Source organism: Periplaneta americana, chromosome 7 (genome assembly GCF_040183065.1).
Source record: "Periplaneta americana isolate PAMFEO1 chromosome 7, P.americana_PAMFEO1_priV1, whole genome shotgun sequence".
In the NCBI taxonomy this organism is placed as follows: domain Eukaryota; kingdom Metazoa; phylum Arthropoda; class Insecta; order Blattodea; family Blattidae; genus Periplaneta; species Periplaneta americana.
Genome location: NC_091123.1, coordinates 49,807,332 through 49,825,200, shown reverse-complemented (window position 1 = coordinate 49,825,200; position 17,869 = coordinate 49,807,332). Strand labels below are relative to the sequence as shown.

The 17,869-nt window shown below is 35.0% G+C and overlaps 1 protein-coding gene across 1 annotated transcript in view; it reads right to left on the bottom strand.

Annotated features, from left to right (window-relative positions):
- Nucleotides 1–17,869, bottom strand: part of kek2 (kekkon 2) — a 1,284,908-nt gene that overhangs the window by 759,847 nt on the left and 507,192 nt on the right. The window contains exon 4 of the mRNA XM_069830676.1: nucleotides 3,040–3,100. The gene's annotated coding sequence lies outside the window, so the exon portion shown is untranslated. The remainder of the gene's footprint in view (nucleotides 1–3,039; nucleotides 3,101–17,869) is intronic.

Genomic DNA, 17,869 nt, shown 5'->3' with positions numbered 1-17,869 from the left:
TACACGAGCGGTATGTTTTCTTTCAATTCTCGGAAATTAAAAAGGCTCAACTACGTTTCGCTTTTTCAAACTTTTCCTCGAACATGAAAACTTCAACATACCGCTCTTGTAACGCATATTACTATTTCGGCATTCTAAAACTGTAATACAAAACTCTAAATATAAAGAAAAATATATTTTCAGACTTATGCTTTACCACTTTGCAATAATTTAAGCATGATTTTCAACAGTTATTCTCAACCTCACCAGCATTTTAGACCTTTCCGATATTAATCCTTATTATACTTACTGTATTGTTTTGATTTTATAACACGCAATAATCGTATACAAAACACGGAGCGTGCTTGCTTAGGCGTGTGTCAAATTCGCTTCAGCTGCCTGTACTTGAAACGCCGATTACATTCTGACCGGCGTCTTATGTTCACTTCAAACTAATACAAATATACCGATGTCACGGCCCTAATCATAACATTGGAAAATGCTAATACTGGTTAATCAGCTTATTCCCTCCATTTTAGTAATAAGTTGTGGAGTTTGCTACAAGTGTGGAAAGATTAGATTTCTTCCCTGAAAGAAATGAAAATATGTCGAAAGTCAGTGAGAGTGGACGTGAAGTTGCAGATTATTGGGATGTGGAAGAATGACTTGAAATAATATCTAACTCCATTCCAAAAGTCATTGGTCTAGTCAACCCGTTAGGGACTAATTAATTTTTTCTACAAAATATGCAATTTTTCAATTAGTTTCATAACATAAAAAGTGTTATATAATCCACAGTTCGGAAGATACAGAGAGTTAATGGTAATATACACGTTTTTGGTCAATTTTATAACAGTGTTCATTAAAATTGGTAAAATACAATGAAATTGAAGAAAATATATAACAGATGTATGAGCACTATGTCATTTTTGTTTTTTAGACTTTTTAAAATTACTCAAATTTTAACATATAACCCTGGACATCTTATTAGTGTCATTGAGAGCTTTTATGATGGCACTTTTATTAGTATTGACAAAGGCAATGAAGTGAGCACAAAATCAGTTATCATAAATCAAGGAGTAAGGCAGGGCTGCCCATTGTCCCCTTCTATTTTTAATATACAGTATATATTGACGCAACCGTTGGCGAATGGAAATAAAAATTAAATGGGAATTTTATATTGGCAAATTTAAAATTAGATACGATACTATTAAATCTGCAGATGACCAGGTTATATTCCCTGGAACAGAAGATCAGCTACAAAGAGCTTCCTTACAACTATATAATACTATGGCTACTCATAATCTACTTATTTCAAATACCAAGACAAAAGTAATGGATTTTATAGGTAAGCAACCAATCAGATCGATAATTATTGGGTTATTTTACGACGCTGTATCAACATCTAGGTTATTTAGCGTCTGATTGATATGGTGATAATATCGGTGAAATGAGTCCGGGGTCCAGCACCGAAAGTTACCCAGCATTTGCTCGTATTGGGTTGAGGGAAAACCCCGGAAAAAACTTCAACCAAGTAACTTGCCCCGACCGGGATTCGAACCCGGGCCACCTGGTTTCGCAGCCAGACGCGCTGACCGTTACTCCACAGGTGTGGACAATCAGATCGAAAATAATAATCAATAATACAGCAATAAAGCAAGTTTCTCATTTTAACTATTTAGGTTGTGAAGTGTCATACTATATAACTATATAAATTTCAATACATGTGTGGCACTATAAGTAGAACATTGAAGAATAAGACAAGAGTTGATACACAGCTAAAATTTTATAAGACTACGGCTGTTCCAATGTTGATGTATGGATCTGAGAACTGGGCTCTAAATAGATCTGATGTTAGGAAAGTTGAAACAAGTGAAATGAAATTTCTAAGAAGAGTAGCAGGCCTAACCTTACGTGGCCGAGTGAGCAACAATGAAATAAGACAAACATTAGGAAAATAGGATTTAAAAGAGAAAATATATACAAATAAAATTAATTGCTATAATCATATACAAAGAATGGACCATAATTCCATAACAAAATAGGTTTTAAGTTATAATCCAAAAGGTTATCGTGACGTAGGACGTCCGGTGACCAGATGGAGAGATTCTCTGAGTCGGAACAGGCCATGAGCCGCCTACCATGATGATGATGATGATGATGATGATGATGAAGTAATTATTTCAGTTAGTAATTGTAAATGTTTCGTTGCAGTTCTGACATCACTGATGATGGGGATTCAATCCTTGGAACATGTATGAAAAACAAAGAAGATCAACAGACATAGTGCTCATAAAACTGTTATATATTTTCTTCAATTTTATTATATTTTATAGAGAGATTGGATTTGCAGTAAAAGCTTCACTTTTCACAGGCATTTGGTCCCTTATAGAGGAATGTCTTTAAACTATGGTAGGGGCTGTAGGTAGCGCACTTCCGAACGGGGGCAGAGGTATTTCCTCTAGTTTAGAGTCCAGTTTAGGTGTATGTGTATTAATAAAAATTTAAGGGCTAGAAAATATTGAGAATAGGACACATGTTCATATGACATTTTTTTCGATTAATATACACACACCTAAACTGGGCTCTAACCTTAGGAGAAATGCCGCTGCCCCTGTTCGGAAGCGCACCCCCCCCCCACATTTCGTTAATGTAACAGAGGGTTTCTGTGTAGCCAACATAGTAATAATACTACACACCAAATCAAACCTAATCTAACCTCTCTCATAATACTATACACCTGTAGTAACATTCCTCACGTTTAGGATCATTTCGTTTACATGTATTGCCGACCCTGCTTCTCGTGTCGGTAGCCATCTAGTGGAAGTGGAGCTTAATTCCAGAAAGAAATTATGGCGACTTTCATTATAAATACACATTATAGCGCCACATTGGCAGTGATAAAAGTATGCAATATTCGTTCCGTGGCCGGTGGATACTCTACCTTGACCCTATATTTAATAGAATTTGAGGTAAAAAATGTACATACCATTAGAATGGGAAAAGATTAAATTCATATACAGATAATTATATTTTAAAAGGAAAACATAACTCACTCACCGATCCTTCAGGAAGAAAAACTGCCACCAACAATCATACACTCCTTCCTGCCACACAGATGCTGAAATGTAAAATTATTAAATATCAGTACTACAGTCACCCTTGGTCCAATGTAAATACGTAAAAGTCACAAAAATGTTCTTTGTATAGCATCAAGTAAGTTATGAACACTTACAAATAAGTACATTTTAAAGATGTTAGCTTAAACTAATTTCTGATAAAGAATATTACCATGAAGTTGTGAAATTTTCATTATTTACAAACACCAATATCACTATCACACAAACTAGATTCGCCATTTATAAAATATCGAATGACGTAACACCAAATCGAAATTTTAGAACATACTCGTATATCGATATCTATCCTGTAAACGTATCGATTGTAGATAAGTACAGGCTAAATTAGAGGTCAGCAAATATGTTTTTTGCAGTAATATTTTTCCTTCTTTTTTCTGTTTCCTTTGTCTTAGCTAATACCAGCACACCATCCATGACTGAGCGGTAGAGACATTCCGTACATCGGCGGCGAACTTTCTAACCAAGAGATGTCAGAACCAAAGACAAAAAAATATACTCTTTGAAATAGTTGTGCTAGTTCTCAATAGGTGACACTTTTATTAAGACGGATAATAAATTATTGGGGAATTTGATGATGTAGATAAAGTATAAATTATTCTCATAACTCACATTATCAACTGTTTCCCTCTAATCTTAGTGATTTTTACAATCATTACAGGGGGATGAAACTTTGAATTCTGTAATGAGAGTATATTTATGTACTATTGGCAAAACTGACTGCCATCTTCGCCATCTATTCATAGAAGTAATAACTCATTCCGACGTCCGTTTCGGTGAAGTGCGGTCGTCGACACTGGAACAATCATTCTACTGGCTGTAACTATATTTAAATTTTGTGATAGTGATATTTTTACTTTCCATTAATTGGTATTATTGGATTTTTATAATATTGATATATTAATATATATTTGCATAATCATTCGTTTTTATAATGGGAATTAACAAAGACATTAATATACAGACCGCATTGGTTGTTTAGGACGTCTATAAATAAACTGAAACCAACTAACCATAACTAAAGAAGCGACACTTACACTGACGTTCAAAAATATCTGATCTACGAATTTATGATTGTGTTAGCGAACTTTCTAAACACGGGATAAGTCGGAACCAAAGATATAAGAAATTGGCAAACTTAGAAATAGTTCCGCTAGTTCTCAATAGGTGGAACTGTTATTGGGATGATTAAAAATTTGTGGGGAAAAATGACGATGTAGATTAAACATGAATTATTCTTTTAATTCCAGCTAAACTCAGTATTGTTTTACATTCAGCAGAAGGGTTAAAATATTGAACTCTATAATGCGGGTATATTTATGTACGATGGCAACACTGACAAGAATCTTCGCCATCTATTTAGAGAAGTAATAATTAAAGAAGCCACACTTACACCAACAAATTATAGAGCATTATTGATTAGTATGGTCAGGTATCTTTGGATTTCAGTGTATACTGGCGTTCAAAGATACCTGACCCTACTAATCGAGCTAGGCATACGTAAGTAACCTTTGATTATGAAGTCATTCATTTAGTGTTTTAAGGTCTTTCACTGCAAACGCAGCTTTCTCCAATCTTTCGTATTTTCTGCCTTCCTCATATGATCCAAATATCTTAATGTCGTCTATGATCTCATATCTTCCTCTACCCTGAACTCTACTCCCGTACAGCATTCCTTCCAGTGCATCCTCGGTAGGCAGTTTCTTCTCACCTAGTGACCCATAGTGCAAAGAAATTACATTTTAAACATGGTTACTTTTTAACAGTGATTTCATAACCCATGGTTACTATATTTTTAAGAATGGTTGATGCTCATCGCCATTGAGTCCGTTATTAATGAATATAAAAATAGCTGGAAAGAACAAATCTTACCTATGGAATCTCTAAGATTACCTCTGAAACTATATTATTTTAAACCGAAAGAAAAGAGAAGTGTTGGGCATCTAAAAAAATGCAGAAAATATATTATTCAATTAATGTTATTTTAACAAACACTTGCACATTTTAAATAGACGACATTCAACAATAAAACTCCGTAAAATCGGAACAGAATTGAAGGTCTTCTGTTTGTGATAATTATGATAATGATGAAAACATTACTTTTCAATATTACGGAGGAGAGCGCGAATGATTAAACCATAGCCTTTGAGTTAGTGTGTTTAACTCCTTTAGACAGCAAATTATTTATTTCTCTCCGTAGGCTCGCAATCTTGTAAGTATAGTGATTCACTGGTGTAATATACCGATTCAGCTACACAACTCCAAGATTCGTCCCCCTGAGGGTTTTGCAGCATCCTCAGATCGATGCCATCTCTATGAAATACACGGTATTACATCCCTGAATCCTACACTGATCGAAATCCCGCTTTACTATAGGTATCGTTATTCATTATTTGGTGCCATCTATCGATTCAGCTACACATCACCCATGTCCGACGGATTCCGCTACGAAAGCAACTCCGTCTCCCTGACACTTCTGCAGCTTTCACAGATGTCATCTGCAAGCAAGTCACGGTATTACATCCTGATGCATCCTCGGTCGAACTGGACAACTTCGGAAAAACTCCAACCATATAAATTGTCCCACGGCTCGCTCGTTTTACGATCAGGAGTGCTATGCGTTACTCCACAGCAGTAGACAAGAAAAAACTTCTTGGAAATTGTTCGTTGAGTGCCAAGAAATAAAAGGGAATTCAACCACGGTATTAATGTTTATACTTAACAGAGATCTACTTAACTAATTTTTATATTACTGCACATAATTTTGGAATTTAATATGCCTACTTAAGTTTAGAACACTTTAGTTATTTCTCATCCTCAAGAACAAGAGCAAGAAGTCCTGTAATTTTATTTACGTGCTGCAAACTTCGTAGTTTCATCATCGTACTGAATCAGTGCTGGCCCTTGCGAAATATTCTGCACGCATATACACATGCATAGCTTTAAACTCATGTATTATAACATAGGAAGTCCTCGTATACGATCCAATTCAATAACCGGCACACACTGTAACAAAAAACTATCCCACTGTGAATTTCGATCCACCCTTTTGGGTTTTAATCCGAATCAGTACAAGTATGACTGTAGAATATCCCTCCCTTCCACGTCCCCTATATCCGAGAATTAAACTCGTTACACTGTGCTAATTTGATGATAATCTGATAAACTCGGTCAGTCGGACCAGACCTGTCACAAAGCAAAACAATTTACATTTGTTCAGCTGTACTTCCCTAATTTAAATATCCATTTAATCCAAACGTATATTATGGACACAGTGGTGAATTTATACATTTTTTTATGCTTTCTCCTCCTCTTTTTTGTGTTATTCTGCCTTTCTAACGAACGAGTTTAGATAAAAAGACAAAGCGTTTACGAAAAGATTAAAGAATTGGACAGTAGATCTGTTTCATGCTTGAAATTATATTTTGTAGTGCACATTTTGCCTTTACAATTTTTATACGTTTTCATGTTGGACTTTTTGAAATTTCATAATACTGGTTGTTCGGATAGAACGTATTCGAAATAAAAAAAAATGACAAGAGATTCAAGGGATCCATATCACTACGGGAGACATTTATGTTTTCGGTTTTGTTTTATGGTAATAGCGTATTTCAATTTTTAGGGAATTGGCTCTTATTAATAATGATTCTAACATGTGATTGAGATTGAAATAATTTTGGTTCAATTCATATGTTGTATTTTTCATAATTATTTTTCCTTTTTTTCCATTTGTATTTATGTATACCATGTATATTCATCCTAGGACTCGCGTTACGGAATGCGAGCTGGTTCGATTCCTCATGGGGGAAGAAATTTTCTCATTACATTTCGGCCAGTGTATGGGACCGGTGCCCACCCAGCATCGTGATGCACTTGGGGAGCTACGATAGGTAGCGAAATCCGGTTGCGAATAACAGCTATAACGGCTGGGAGGATCATCGTGCTAACCACACGATACCTCCATTCTGGTTGGATGATCGTCCACCTCTGCTTCGGCATGTGGGCATGAGGCCAGCAGCCGGCTGGTCGGTCTAGGCTCTTCACTGGCTGTAGCGCCACGGATTATTATTATTATTATTATTATTATTATTATTATTATTATTATGTATATTCACACTGGCGTTTAAGGATACCTGATCCTTACTAATCGATAGTGATTGATAAATTGTTCGAAAAGTATGACTTCATTAGTTATTATGTGTACGAATAGATGGCGCAGATAAGTCTGTGTTGACAGTACGTAAACTGACGTTAAAGTTACCTGACCCTACTAATCGATAGTGATCGATAATTTGTTGATTTCCCCCCCCCCCCATAAGTACCAGGTCGAAATTGACCCTTTCCTTTTAAAAGAATTGTAGGAAATCATATGACAAGTTAGAAATTAAAATATTTCAAGGCAACGTCACTCTACCAACAGCAGAGTGAGCATATTGATAATGTCATGTAAGAGGAACCGGTATATTTTTACTTATTAGTGGATTTGGATGGTTGTGGAGGGATGCTAGAAATTCTGTACGAAGAGTTTTGATATAAGCTGAGAAATATAGTATGCCAAGATCGTCGTACAGTTGGCTATTTCGAATGAGATAGTTCGCTCCAGTGATGGTTCGACAGATGGTTCGTTGAAGACCCTCTAGTCGTTGAAGATGTCGCGGATTTGCTTGAGCCCATATTTCACAACAGAATGTCATATAGAATCGAATTAAAACTTTGTACAACATGGTTTTGGCACTAAAGATGTATAGCTCTTGAAAAATGAGTAAAGAAGCATATATCGTTGGAAGGCCTTCTCACGAATATGTGAGACGTGATGTTTAAAAGTAAATCTCTTACCAAGAAAAACTCCAAGATACTTGACGGTAGGTGTGAAAGGTATGTTTTCATTTTGAATGGTTAAGAGCTGTGATTTTTTTTTTATGTTTAATATTGGTCGACCAGCAAACTTGCTATACAGACCACTGTTAAATTATGGAATATCACATGCAGAATATCATGCTGAGGTTGGCTCTAAAGGCTCCTCTAATTAATTTAAATTAATTAACTGAACATTTTTGTGAATTATGTGAACAAAAATATGATGATTTTCTGTGTTAAATTATGAAGAGTCGTCAGTATCACTAAGAAGGATGTCTTGAGGGAGTTTCCTTTTAAGTCTAGATGACTGACAAGATCTTGCTCCAATGTTATATGTCACAGCTCCAGGAACACCAGGAAGTTTGTTGAAAAAAGATTTTGACATTGAATGGATGTACTGTTCTAGTGGAAGAATTCCCAATCCTTGATGCAGTTGTTGATTTTTTACAAACCAGGGGGCATTTGTTGCAGTACGCAGGAACTTGTTCTGGAGAACTTGTAGGCGATGCATGTGTGTCTTATTTGCAGTCCCCCACACTGGCGCTGCATAAGTTAAAAGAGGTCGTACAAGCGAGGTGTAGAGTAGCATTGAACAGTCCAATCCAATTTGTGAACGTCTATTAACCAAAGGGTATAATTTTCGAATTATAGAAGAGGTTAGTGTAACAATGTGAGTTATATGGGCATTCCATGTAAGTTTCGTGTATAATAATATTCCCAAATAAGAGTATTTGACAGCTTCTTGACTAGAGAGCCATGTAACTTGTTCATTTAGAAGAACCAAAGGAGGTGGATTATGAATAGGCCTTAAAGAGAAGATTTTAGCTTCTGTCTTGGTAATGTTGAATAGTAATCTCCAGTCAGAGAACCATTTAGACAGCTCCTGTAAGGATGTCTGAAGAGTGCTGATTGCAGTATTTAGGTTAATATGAGAATAAAAGAGAACTGTATCATCAGCATACATAGCTATGTGTGACGGTTGTAAACATGGAATGTCATATGTGAAGATATTGAAGAGAAGTGGTGACAGTATAGATCCTTGTGGTACTCCGGCTAAAACTGGACGAAGCGTCAAAGGGCTGTGATTGCCGCAGAAATCTTGTTGATGTTAGCGTGGTTTCTTTAGTTGTATCAGTGAAGCGAGGTGAGTCAGTGAAGTTATGGTTTTACAGTGCAGTGAACAGTTCCGATCAGTGATAATTTATAGCGTCAATGAAATGTGTTCTATAGTGTCAGTGAAATGTGTTACAGAGTGTCAGTGAAATGTGTGCTAAAGTGTCAGTGAAATGCGTCATAGTGCCACTACAGGGAATGAGATGAGAGTAAAGTGAAAGACTATTGAAAATTATGTAGGACCTATACATAATTATGTAGGTTGTGTTGTAAAATTAGGTGTTTTATTTTATATGTATTGTGTATTCTTATTGTATTGTGTGTAAAATTGTATATGTGTTGTAAATTTTATTATGTATTGTAAATTTTATTGTGTATTGCTTATCATTTTAACTGTGTATTGTTAATATTGTATATACCACTGCCACCGGGTGCTTGCCCACTTGCAGTGTAAATAAATACATATATTACTTCTATGAATAGATGGCGAAGATAATAGTCAGTGTTGTCAATGGTATAGAAATATACCCGCATTACAGAATTCAATTGTTCATCTCTCTCTACTGATTGTAAAACAACATTAGGTTTAGCTGGAAACTGCTCATAATAAATTTAAATAATAATTTATTTATTTATACTGGCAGAGTTAAGGCCATAGGGCCTTCTCTTGCACTCTACCAGGTCACAAAGTATACAAGCAGTGAAATTTTTACAAAAAGTTGAAGAACAGAATAGTAACATCGATGGCCCAGAACCAGACTGTTCCAAGTCCACTTTAATATATATATATATATATATATATATATATATATATATATATATATATATATATATATTCAGGAGAGTTATTTTAAGCTCCTGACTTTTAAAGCTTTATGAAACAAATTGGAATAGCTTTATAGCAACCTTATGGAGAGGAATATTTTTAATTTTGTTCGATTCATATACGCAGACAAGAACTGGAACAGAATGAAATACAGATTTCTATCTTATAAAAAGTTGGACTTAGAACAGTCTGGTTCTAAGCCATCGATATTACAAAATAATAATAATAATAATAATAATAATAATAATAAAATTATTATTATTATTATTATACTCATATTGTCAATTATGAGAATTAATTATCTGCATAATCATTTTCCTCGACACTTTTTAACCGTTCCACTAATGGTGCCACCTTTTCGGAACTAGCGGAACTGGTTAAAAGTTTGTATTTTTTTTTTTATCTTTGGTTACGACTTATCTCCTTGTTGGAAAGTTTGCTTACACGACCACAGTCTACTATATAGGCCTACAGTCACGAAGCTTGAGTTTTGAGGGTGCTAGAAACAATAGACTGTGCCGGTACTATTTTGCATTGCCTGTAATGAGGCGATATTAGCGATCCTAGTGGTGAGCAACTATCTAATATTTACATATTTACTACGTATTGAGCTTCGTGACTGTATATACTAGACTGTGACACGACCATAAAATCGTAAATCACATATCTCTATGGATAGATGGCGAAAATATTTAGTCCGTGATGCCAATCGTACATAATATACTCGCATTATAGAATTAAATTTTTAATACCACTCTACTGATTGTAAAACAAGACTGGGTTTAGCTGGAAACAGCTGATATTGTCAATTATGAGAATAATTTATGCTTGATCTACATAATCATTTTTCCTGACACTTTTTAATTGCCCCAATAATGGTGCCAACTAATGAGAACTAGCGGAATTCTTTCAAAGTCTGTCATTTTTTTTTATCGTTGGTTCTGACATCCCGTTGTTGGGAAGTTTGCTTACACGACCATCAAATGATAGATACTAGCACCTTATCCGTGATCAATAGTGATCAATAATAATTTGTCCGTGATCATTAGTTATTATTTCTATGAATAGATGGCGGAGATAATCAGTGTCGCCAATTGTATGTGAATTTACCTGAATGATAGAATTCAAAATTTCGCCCCCTCTGTTGTTTGTAAAAGAAACACTAAGTTTAGCGGAGAATTGAATTTTTTTCACCATGAGAATAATTTACACTTAATCTATATCTGCATTTTAAATTTAGAATAATAGGAATATTTAAAAGGAAATGAAAGCTTCGAACTGCCTAAACTTATTACGTAAGAAACGGTTTATAATCGTAGCATAATAAAGAAGAAAATGTAGAGTACGTTATGAATAAATAAATATTGTAATTTTATGTAACTGTTTCTACTTCATTATTGTTTTTGTACTGATGACTGCCATGATTGATTCTCTGTTGTGGCTAAGGGGGATTTTGAATCTATTCGTAATTTTCAAATGCTTTTTATACAGGTTTAAATGTGTTTTGGAATGTAAGACGTGTGTATTTAGATAGAGAATGATCACCTAAATGCAGGGATACCAATACCTCAATTTTGAAAATTTTTGGACAAGGGCGCATTTGGAAATGGACGCCTCTAATTGTCTTGTAGTCAAATCAGCCATTCCTCTTAAGAAATTATTAAAGATTTTTATCAACAGTAATCTCACTAGAGGTTTTGATTTATCTAGAGAAAATCAAAACTCGAGTGGGATTTAATCGACTATTACACGATTAGAAGAAAGTATATAAAGATTAGAAGTAACAAAGTACTCCAATACAATAAAATATTAATTGGCTTACGAAAATACAACTGTCTTCAAATGTATTATTGTACCATCTCAACATTACGCTTGATGGCAGTGGTGTTTTATGATTATGTTTTCTTGTTATCAGTTGTGCCAACTATGGAATCTTCATTGAACTCTGTGGACGATTACTAGTCAAGAAGGCTTTGTTTTTTTTAGTAGGTTATTTTACGACGCTTTATCAACATCTTTGGTTATTTAGCGTCTGAATGAGATGAAGGTGATAATGCCGGTGAAATGAGTCCGGGGTCCAGCACCGAAAGTTACCCAGCATTTGCTCATATTGGGTTGAGGGCAAACCCCGGAAAAAACCTCAACCAGGTAACTTGTCCCGACCGGGAATCGAACCCGGGCCACCTGGTTTCGCAGCCAGACGCGCTGACCGTTACTCCACAGATGTGGACAAAGGCTTTGTTGATTCAGTTTCATTTTTATTAAAACATTTGCATTCCACTTCAATCATCCGGATCCCATTAATCAACGTCACATGACAGATGATTTTCAATAAATCTTAGTATTAAATAATCTCTGATACGTGACTATCCATAATATCATATACCAGAAGCTATAACAAACATAACCTAAATAATATAAACAACTATTAGAAAAGTTTTAATTAGGGATGATAAAATGAACAAGAAACGTTTTAATTAACGATGATGAAATAAAAAATAAACATGAATAATTTTAAAAGAAACAATTATTGAAAGTACAATTTTCAAATTTGAATGTTTTAGTGGTTGGTGGTTCAGTTGATGTTATATTGGACGTGTGCGTAAAAGAAGTGAACTCGTTGATGTAGGCTACATGGTGTATCCCTCAAATTATTCAGGATTTCCGAATGTTGCTCTTCATTTATTTGTAAATAGGGCTTCAGGGAAGATGCATAGCTATGACCAGTGATCTTTATTAATTCTTCTTGTTCTTGAATGCCAATGTGAGTTATATTTGAAACTGCTGTGCATCGACTGGAGTGGTTTGTAATTTTCTGTTTTTTGACGTCCAGACCAGTGCAGTTTGAAATGTTGGCAAAGAAACAAATGCTAGGGTAGTGATAAAAATAAACAAATGTTAGGGACGCGATAAAATTGTGCGATAAGCAGCCATGATTGGTTAAAAGACGTCCTATCGTACAGTTTTATTGGTCAAAAATAGTGTGACGTAGTAAAAGTGTAATAGTCACTGGAAAATTCAAGTGATCCTAATCGTGTTTTTCCACTGAGGTTCTCTCTTCTGAAAAGGTTTTCCTTTTTCTTTCCCCATAGCACATAGGTTATAGAGAAAAATTCCAAGTGTGAATAAAGAAAATGAATTTTAAGAGATACGCGACATTCCAGACTCTCGTAACAAGGTACTAAAGTTGCTAAAGTTGTCACGAGGGAATCATAACTTGCACTCTACCCATTCTGAATAAAAATCTTACACTAGTGTTTTAAAGGATCGCCAAGCTGCTACTTCAATACTTGTTAGTCGAGAGTGAAGCACTTGTCTTTTATGAGTTTCCTTATCTAGGGTTCTAAGATGATCACTTTCTTAATACAGCTCTCCAAAAGTTTGAATATATATTTCAAACAATAAAAACAGCTTTGTACTTTATTAAGTACCTTAATAAATTTTTCATCGACTGTAATTTTATTTGCAATGGAGATAGAGGAATTACTTCGGCATTAACTAACAGGATTTCAGTTAGTCTACTTTGCTTCATGCGTTTGAAGGATTTATTCCTTTGTTTTTTAATATTTCACAAGGAAATACTGTAGTTATTAATGGGCTCAGGTTGAACGTCCCCTGAATCTAAGCTCGTTGTTAGAACTCTAAAACTCTGGCTGCGAAACCAGGTGGCCCGGGTTCGATTCCCGGTCGGGGCAAGTTACTTGGTTGAGGTTTTTTCCGGGGTTTTCCCTCAACCCAATATGAGCAAATGCTGGGTAACTTTCGGTGCTGGACCCCGGACTCATTTCACCGGCATTATCACCTTCATCTCATTCAGACGCTAAATAACCTAAGCTGTTGATAAAAGCGTCGTAAAATAACCTACTAAAAAAAAAGAACTCTAAAACACAAAAATAATATAGTGACAGGAAATTATTATCTCTCTAATTGTGAGAAATGTTAAGGCTCTCTTTTGGATATTCTTGTGATATTTCGATTTTGAAAGATCAGCTTCTCATTTATGAGAATTCTAAATAATTATGAATGACAATAAAAATAATTAAAAAGCAATTTATTGTTAATGATTATCGGTTGTTCTGTATGGTTGTGAAACTTGAACTCTCACTTTGAGAGAGGAGCAGAGATTAAGAGTGTTTGAGAATAAGGTTCTTAGGAAAATATTTAGAGCTAAGAGGGATGAAGTTACAGGAGAATGGAGGAAGTTATGCACACAGAACTGCACACATTGTATTCTTCACCTGACATAATCAGGAACATCAAATCCAGACGTTTCAGATGGGTAGGGCATGGAGCACGTATGGGCGAATCCAGAAATGCATCTACAGAATGTTATTAATTAATTAATTAATTCATTCATTCATTCATTCATTCATTCATTCATTCATTCATTCAATCATTTATTTATTCTGGTGTAGTTAAGGCCATCAGGCCTTCACTTCCACAACACCAGAAACTAATTAATTAACATAAACAAGAAACTTGCTATTTTAATCTAGAGTAAAAAAAACACAAATCAACACTTCTAGCAATACCTAAAAAGCATTAAATAAGACAATATTTTTAAATTTAATTTTGAACTGTGATAAAGTCCGGCAGTCCCTGACGTCATTAGGTAACGAATTCCAGATGCGAGGTATTTCTACAGTGTAGGAGGATGAGTATAAAGACGTTCTATGATGAGGGATAGAAAGAAGTGCTTGATGCCGGTTTCGAAGAGTTGTAAGAAATTGAAAGCGCGATAAGAGATAATTCAGAGTAGAAGTATGCATGATTCTAAATAGAAGAGACAGCGAATGTATTGTTCTTCGTTCCTTCAGACGCACCCATGAAAGTAACTAGAGGGAAGGTGTTATATAGTCAAATTTACGATTATTGCAGATGAATCGTATGCACACATTATGAACACGTTGTAGTCTCTCAGCTAACAGTGAACTTACATTAGTTAGCAAGGAATCGCAATAATCAAAATGGGGCATTTTAGTTGGGAGGCCGGAGAGAAAAAGATCTTTGGGAAGGCCGAGACGTAGATGGGAGGAGAATATTAAAATGGATTTGAGGGAGGTGGGATATGATGACAGAGACTGAATTAATCTTGCACAGGATAGGGACTGATGGCGGGCTTATGTGAGGGCGGCAATGAACCTGCGGGTTCCTTAAAAGCCATTTGTAAGTAAGTAAGTATTGTTAATGATTATTGTCCTATAATTTTCATGGAATATTATATACTCAGAGTTGTCATCATCATCATCATCATCATCATCATCATCATCATCTCCGTTTCTTTCCCATATTTCAGCCTTCCTTACGTTGTAGAATCCACAACTGGCCGCCACCAAACTTGGACCCCATGGTATGTGGTCATTAGTTGCTGGTGGTAGTGCTATGTACCATGAGCACTTCCCTGGGGCTAATGGTATCTTACGGGGACGGGGTTGAGGGACAGCAGTGATGCCTATATTGAAAGGTAAAAGGAATTCTACAGACTAGTAGAACACTGAGCCCACCCAAGCGACCTACGTGCGAGGGCAGTTCCCAGCCCGTGCTCCTCTCCTCACGAGAGATTGATAGAATAGAATTCCAATCATTCGAATGCAGACATGAGATCATTATTCGAGCATTAATAGTACTCTCATATTCGATGGTATTTGAGTGAAAGTTTCGATTCGTAATAATGTATTCGAGTACAGAGTTTGTTATCAGCTTAGCCCCTGACGATAATGGAGGTGAAAATGTTATGGGGATTATAATTTTACCCGGAACCTGGAGACCTAAACCAATCCTCTCATGATCTGAACAAGGAGTGTCAGGGTTGGTCATGTTTGTCGAACAATCTACGTGGAAAACGGAATCCGGAGTTCACGAAAGGGCAGAGGTCGCCACTGCGTGGGACGAGCTCGCAGGGAGCTCCAGGTCCTGCTACTCAATTACCGCCTCCCTGCAAAATGTTGAATTACAAGGCGAATAAGTTGCTAATTATTTTAAGTAAAATAACTACTGACTAGAGCTTTCCACGCAAGGGTAACAAGTTTAGTCCTAGTCATAGTGGGAATTCTTAATGAGATATGTCTCCTACTAATATTCTCCCATCTATGAAAATAAAATCATAAATTCTATCTATTAATTTACGATATTTATATCCTCTGCTGTGGATATGTGGATAGCGCGTATTCTATCAAAAAACAGGTACAAGGTTCCATTCTCGGCGTAGGCAATAGAAGAAATTTATCTTACGTCCAGAAATGACTGGGTGTCTGTCCGTTGTCTTTGCAATTCCATGACCATGGAGGCCCCGAATTTCTGAGATATCTAGTATACGATGAAACCACTCTTCCTTCTTAACCACAGTTATGTGTATATCGGATTAAGGGGTTAGGTACAGCTTACAGCAGTAAAATTTTTGGAAATACTCAACATTTTTTTTCTGCATTACTGTATTTTATACAATAATGAAAATTGGTATGTGTAAAATACCGTCCTTCTGCTATGTGAAAAACTACTTTTACAATTAAAAAAAAAAATATATATATATATTTTTTTTTTTTCAAAATTCAAAATGTTGGCAGTTCACCGTACAGTGATGAAGCATTTCCCTCAAAACTCATAAACTTTTTAACTTTTTCAGATTCTCTCTCTTTTATTTTATTTGTGAAAATCATGTTTACAATATCATGCTCTTTCAACTACATTTCTGAATATTTTTTTTTTATTTTGTGTTTAAAGAAAATACTGATATTTGACCTTTTTATAAAATGAATTTATTTTTTATCAGACAATCTATCAAAGGTAGAGAAGTGATCTTGCATCATATTGTAGGTATGACATGCATAAATACACACAAGAAATTTCATCACAGAATGTTGGATAGTTTTTGAGTTATGTGGGAAACGCTTCATTGCTGCACAGTGAATTTAATTTTGAAAAAAAAAATAAATGTAAATAATTTTTTAATGTAAAAATATTTTTTCATATAGCAGAAGGACAGAGTTTTGCACATACAAATTTTCATTATTATACAAGACACAGTAATGAAGGAAAACAAATGTTGAATATTTCCAAAATTTTACTGCTGTAAGCTGTACCTAACCCCTTAAAAGAGAAGTTAGGCACAGTAATAAAGAAAGGATGCTACGGTTTCTTGAAAGAAAATGTATAAATTATGAAATTATAGATCTAAAGAGGAAAAGAGTAGATGAATTAAAAAGTATGTGAACAAACAAATGACGAAGTTTTTCATTGTCATTAGCTACGCGGTTTATTGGTAATGACCTGTTCCGACTGAAAATTATCAAAATTTTAACAATGATATTATTTTCATTAAAGAATGTTTGGATGCTCACTTGCTTTCTTTGACTGTTTCTAAAACAAAATTAATACAATCTTCATTAACATCACATGATCTTGAAAACTTTAAAGCAAATAGTAGGCCTAATATAAATATAAGAATACATAATTGTGCCCGAATTTCTCTCTGTTGACACTTCTTGAAAATATACACAAGCAATTTTTAAGAAATATTAGCTATCAACCTTTAAAATTGTACAAACATATCCCTTTTCTGTGTAACAGGGCAGAAACAATCCACAAAGAGGGAAAGAAGATGGAAGAAAGAAGTGAAGAAAGAAAGAAAGAAAGATGGAAAGAAAGAGAGAAAAGAAGAGAGGAAGGAAGAAAGAAGTAAAGAAAGGAAGAAATAAGCAAAGAAAAGAAAGAAGGAAAGAAAGAAAGAAGAAAAAAGGAAAATAAAATGTAGAAGAAAAGAAAAAAGGGAAGAATGAAGGAAAGAAGAAAAGAAAGGAGGAAAGAAGGATGAGAAAAGAAGAAAAGAAAAAAGGAAGAAAGAAGGAAAGAAAGAAGGAAAAGAAGAGAAGAAGGAAGAAAGAAGTAAAGGAAGGAAGAAAGAAGCAAAGAAAATAAAGAAGGAACAAAGAAAGAAGGAAAAAAGGAAAAGAAAATGAAG